Source organism: Geospiza fortis, unplaced genomic scaffold, assembly GCF_000277835.1.
Source record: "Geospiza fortis unplaced genomic scaffold, GeoFor_1.0 scaffold188, whole genome shotgun sequence".
Lineage (NCBI taxonomy): Eukaryota > Metazoa > Chordata > Aves > Passeriformes > Thraupidae > Geospiza > Geospiza fortis.
The window spans coordinates 4,371,127-4,376,992 of record NW_005054337.1 but is presented as its reverse complement, the minus strand read 5'-3'; positions in this window follow the sequence as shown (position 1 = coordinate 4,376,992).

Genomic DNA, 5,866 nt, shown 5'->3' with positions numbered 1-5,866 from the left:
GCTCGGTGTTCCCGATCCCGCTGGATCCCGATCCTGACCCCAGCTCGCTGCCCCGAGCCCGCTCGGCCCCGATCCTGACCCCGCTCGGTGTCCCCGAGCCCGCTCGGCCCCGATCCTGACCCCGCTCGGCGTCCCCGAGCCCGCTCGATCCCGATCCTGATCCTAACCCTGCTCGGTGTTCCCGATCCCGCTGGATCCCGATCCTGACCCCGCCCGCTGCCCCCGACTCCCAGCTACGACCTCGGACCCGGCTGCCCTCCGTGCCCAGTGTCCAGCACCAGCTCTCCCACATCTGCCTGCCAAGGGCGTCCCCAGCCCTGTCCCCTGCCCTGGGCCGGTGCCTTCAGTAACTTGGCTAAAAGTTCCTGAAAGACGCAGAGTCCTTCGTGCTCCCCCGTCCCCCTCCTGTGATCAGCTCTTGGCTGCAGGGGCTCGGTTTGGTGGCCACAATGAGCCGCGGTGTTTGCTTGGCTTCAGGTATGAGATTGTCGCTGTGTGAACAGTGAAATTCCCGAGGCTGTGTGGGACAACAGAGGATTTTGCAGATAAGGCTTCCCCAGCCCCTGCACTGGTGTCAGCCTGTTCAGTAACTTGGCCGAGCAGCCCTTGCTAAAGACACAAATACCAACCATACAAGAAATTGTTGTCCCCGGGTATTTCCTTTCATTTCCAGGCCAGTTCTGTAGGCGCTGAGGCTCTTGGCAGCTGCTGCCCAGCTGTGCTCATTTTAGCTCTAGGCCATCGGGTACCAGGATGTTGTTCTGAGTCCTGGTGTGCCCTGGCAGCACCTTTCCGTTACAGGGCTGGTTTGGGAGGTTTCTTCTGGTACATGGTGATATCTTCTACTTAGCCTCATGACATGGCCAGGTGCCAGACCCCCTCATGCTCCACTGTACCCCTTCTGTGATCAGCTCCTGGCTGCTGGGGCTTGTTGTGAGCTGTCCTGCTTGCTTGGCTTCAGGTATAAGAATTGTCACTGACTTAATAGCAAAATCCCCAAGGCTGTGTGGGACAACGGAGCATTTTGGAGATAAAATCTTTGCTGGAAAAAGGAGAGGAGGCACCCCCGGGCTGTTTCGGTCGATGGGGGAGTTGCCACAAGAGCCGTTTTCACCTGGAAAAGAGAGTAGAAGGAATAAAAAGGGGAATCCAGGTTCTGAGGGAGGTGGTAGGCTCACATCAGTCGTGGGTGTGGAATATGCTGGCTATGGGAACACAGATTATGATCTCTGACAGGCTCTCATGACGTTTTTTCCATGCCTCTTATGGGAAGTTCCCTATGCAGCTCTGCTGTATGTTTTCCTTTCCTCATTCTGTGAATTTCTGTGCTGAGCCAGGTTTGACACATTTTGTTCCCTGTTCCCTGACCATTTCCTAGGAAAGATTGTGCAAGGCAGAGGCACATGTGTAGTGGACGTGGGGCACTATTGCCAAGTTCTCACTTAGGCCTTTGGAGAATTTATTTTTGCAGAAGCTCCAGCCTCAGCCAGTGTAGAAATGAACAGGGGAAAATCCCAGCCGTGTCAGTGCTGTCTGCTGCCAACACGTTGCTGAGCATAAATTGTGAGGCTCGACACTTCCTCTGTTAATTCTTGGTAGAAATTGGTTTCCTTTCCTGAAATCTGCTCTTTGGCTCTCAGAAACAGGCAAGCCATCGCTTAGATATTCATTCTCACTTACCTATTTCTTTTATAGTTCCTCATAGGACTAACTTTCCTTTGCCAGCAAAATTTTCGTCAGTTTAGCAAAGCTGACTAAAGCTCCAAGCTAGTGGAAGGTATCACTGTTGGTATCACTGCTGGTTATCTTTCCACAGCCAAATATCTGACTTATCCGAAAGTCCATGGTATCAAACAATACAAGCCAGTGTTTTGGGAGGTGTCAACTTGAATTGCTTTGGAATTTGAGGCTCCTCCCTGCTTGGTTGCTGCCCTTGTGACTGAAGGTATGGAATAGCCACAGCTGAGCCAGAGGTGAGATTTGAGGCTCCCTCCTGCCCTGGACAGGCAAAGTTCCCACATGGACATGGGGAAGGGCTGTGGCACAAAGACATTTGTGCTGTGACTCAACTGCAGCCCAGTTTGTGGACTTGTTTCCTGTCTGACTTTGTGACAGCATCTTTCATGGTCATGTTTGTTTGTTCCTGCTCCTGATTTGGCTCTCTCTCCTTTTCAGGCTGCTCCAGCATAGGGAACTGTGTCCTTCTCCTGGAAAAGAGGGTGTTCTCCCTATGGGGTGCCTAGCCCCACACTCCTGCTCTGTGGAATAAGGTTTAAAGTGGAGCTGGAAAGCAAACAGTATTGGGGAATTGAACAGCCTTCTTAATTTCTCTTTTCTTCCTCTTTTGTTTAAACAAAAAGTTGGAGACAGCTGTGGAGGAAATGTGTTATAGAGGAAAAGGATGTTGAAACACAAAGATCATGATTTCTAGGGTGCCTCAGTGGGTGCTGCTGGCCTGGCTTCTGGTTAGAACATCCTTTTTAACCAGTGACTGTTCTGTGTGTGCCACGTGTGTGTTGTGAAGAGCAGCAGGTGGAAGGAGAAGTGGCGATACGCCCAGGACGCAGCTGATGACTTGAGGGTGTACCCAGTCACATGAAACTATTGTGGTCACTTTGTTATCAGGAGTGTAGGAAAAGAATACCCTATTTAGCCACAGATTCTTTACATAAAAAATAGCTGCCTAGGAGGGTACTGTTTTCCTCCCCAGGAATCATTGCCTAAACAGGAAGCTGTTTATTTAGGTGGTCTGTATTTTACCAGCTGGTGTACAAAGGGTGGTGCTGTCTGAATGACCTTTGCTGGAGTTCATTTCCCTCTTGACTGGAAGGTAGGAGTTGTGCTAAGGTCACCTTTGCTAAAGGGACAGCCAGGCTAAGAGCACACATTTCCAGAATCATTCAACGTTAAGCGGCTCGAACCATGGGATGAGAGTTTTCGGTCACTCCTCTTCCTCCACCCGCGTGGTGTGCAGGCGTGTTTTTCCAAAGAATTCATGTACTGAATGGACTTTGGAAGTTGGAATTTTTAAAACTCTACTTAAGGTTTCTTCTCGCTTGAGAATCCTGCTCTAAGCTCTTTTTAAAAATTTTCCTGAAGGAACTGTGCTGAGCTTGGCTGGAGAATCTCTTTTCCTGATTAGTGCAACAGAATTTATGATCAAGTTGTTTAAAGGGCCTTGTGTGTGGTCTTCTCAAGATTACCTAGATTATTTATTTTTATTTCTATTATTATTTATTTCTATTATTATTTATTTTTATTTATCTCTAGATTATTTCTTGATGTGCCGTGTAAAAGTGAGATTCCCTTCAGCCTCCAAATGTGTTGTATTTGGACACTCCATTCCACTTCCAGCATGTTTGTGTTGTGTTGGTAATTGACAACTGTTTATTTTGATTTTCAATATGAGGGTTAGGTAATTCTTCACCAGATTAGGAACACTGGTGACCAGCCTGTGTTATTTCTCTACCAGCTCTAATTTGTATGTAGAGAATGCAACTGACACACCTTGAATGTGAGAATTCATTGCCCAGAACAAATGTGTTTCCCAACATGCATTTCATTTTGCTTCTGCTTCTCTCCCTCATGGTGAAGTTTCAGGAAAGGACATTTCAGTGTTGCATTTTTGCTCTCTGGGCCCATTTGTCCTGTTGCTCTCTCAGTGTGTCACATACCCATGGATTTTCTGCATTATTCCAAAGAGGAGAATGTCAGCATCTTGAAAGGAAACACTTGAAGGGCAAAATGAAGGAAGCTGTTTTATGGCCATGAGTTTAGAATCATCTTATGATTTTTATGACTGCATTTCCTCTTATTCTCTTGAGATACAGTCACAGACATTCCTGTATGTGTGAGGAAGGGAGGTGGATCTACACAATGCACTTTAAAAATGTCATCATTAAAGTTACAGGAATTTGTTCTCAGGGTTGAAAAGTACATTAGTTTAATTTTCTCTTCTGTTTCCAGAAGCCCAAGATCAGTTTTCCTGAAGGATTGTGCACGCAGATGTGAGATGGATGGACAATGTGTGTGGTCCCCAGGCCAGGCAGACTGACTCCTCTCCATCCCATCACAGCAGAACTTCCCTGGGAGGGAAAACACTGTCCTGTGCCATGCAAGGGGGTTTTTTGGCAGAAGGGGTATGTGTTGAGGGGTATGATTACCAGGAGCTTGGCATGTTGTGCTTGTCTGGAGAGGAAGTTAACAGGTGAGTGAGCAATATTTGTAGCCACAATACAGAAAGCTGGTTTTGAAAGCATCTTTGTGGTGGCTGCTTTACCTGGAAGGACGTGTAGAGAGGTCATGGCCACATGCACACAAATACAGGTGGCATTTAGAGGGTTCAGGGGCATGGAGTACTTCTGGCCACCTTGTGCTGCTAAGGCTGTCTCCTGTTTGGCAGATGTCATGGTAAGGACCACTCTTTGCACATTTGACCCAACCTGTGTGCTCTTGTTCCTCACCATCTGCTGCTCCCCACCTCTGCTGAGTGTCTAGAGCTGGATATTTATGAGAGCTGGGCACCCTGGCTGCAGCAGCAGTGATTTTTATCAGATCCTCTGTGTGACGAAGTGAGGGTAATAAGGAAGGGTAGTAACCCAGCCTGCAGCACAAATCCCTCCCTGATGGCCTTGGATGCTGAGGTGAACTACAGGGTTAGTGACACATGGCTGTCCTGAGCAGAGCAGGTCAGCAAACTCCCCCACAGCCTGCTCCAGGTTGGCTCCTATCATTACCCACATGTGTGCTGTCTTCAGATCTTAACTACTTTTTTTAAGCCCTGAGCAGTGCCCCTTGTCACTTCATATTATGCCAACAGGCTCCACAGCCAGCTCAGCACGGATCCCTCCTGCCAGTGTCCTGTGCCTGGGCACAGTGCTAGTAAACACTGAGGACACCAATGGATCTCAGCTCACACCCTCTGCAGCTGTTTATTCCCAGAGGAACAGGCACTTGGAAAAGCTGCTTCACCTTAGGGATCTTTTTGGTTGGAGGTGGGACACGGGGAAGCCTACAGGTTCTCTCAGGTAACTTTGTAGTGCTGGAGGAGGGTGAGAACCAGACTGAGAGGAGCTGGCACGCATACCTGGCAGGTGGGATCATGGCACACATGCTTGGCTTCCCTGTTAAGAAAATTTTTTATTCTCTACAAACTAAGGAAAAATGCTGGAAACCCAAGTGAAAAATTGATGTGGCTGCAGCATGAGCACGGGGCTGTAGCGTTATGGTGTCTCAGGTGCCCCTCGGGTTAAGGGGCTGAAATAGATATTGTCAAGCAAATTCTTAAGGTCAGGCAAAGTTATTCGTGTGAGAACAGAAACGGAAATAGTTCAACTGCGCTGTTGGGTTTTCCGCCTCCTTTATCAGCGTGGGTTTTCGCGCTTGCCGCTTACTTAGAAGTCTGAGGGAGCGGTTTCGTGTTCCATCCCCGAGTGATGCAACCGCGGCGGCGACACGCTGCCTGGGACAGGGCTTTCTGTAAATGTGACATCGTCACTTGTGGAATGCGGCAAAAGCGGATGCTGGGTGCCCGCTCCCCCCACTTTCTCTTTCCTCCTTCTTACCCCCGCTTTCCCTTCCCTTTTTTCCTTTACCCCCCTTTTTCACTTCTTCGCCCCCCTTCGCTTTCCCTCTCTCTTTTCACTTCTCCCTTCCCTTTCCCATCTTTTTCCTCCTTTCGTTTTCCACTGACTTCTTTCTCCCTTTTCCCCCTTTCCATCCCTTTTCCTCTCTCTTTCTCCCGGTCGCTCCTTTTTCCTTTCTCCCCTTTCCCTTTCTCCTCTCCCCTCGCTCCCCATAACGCAGTGACGGTGGCCGCCGGCACTGCGAGGGTCCCTCCGTGCACAGTGGGTTCCGGGCCGGGTTT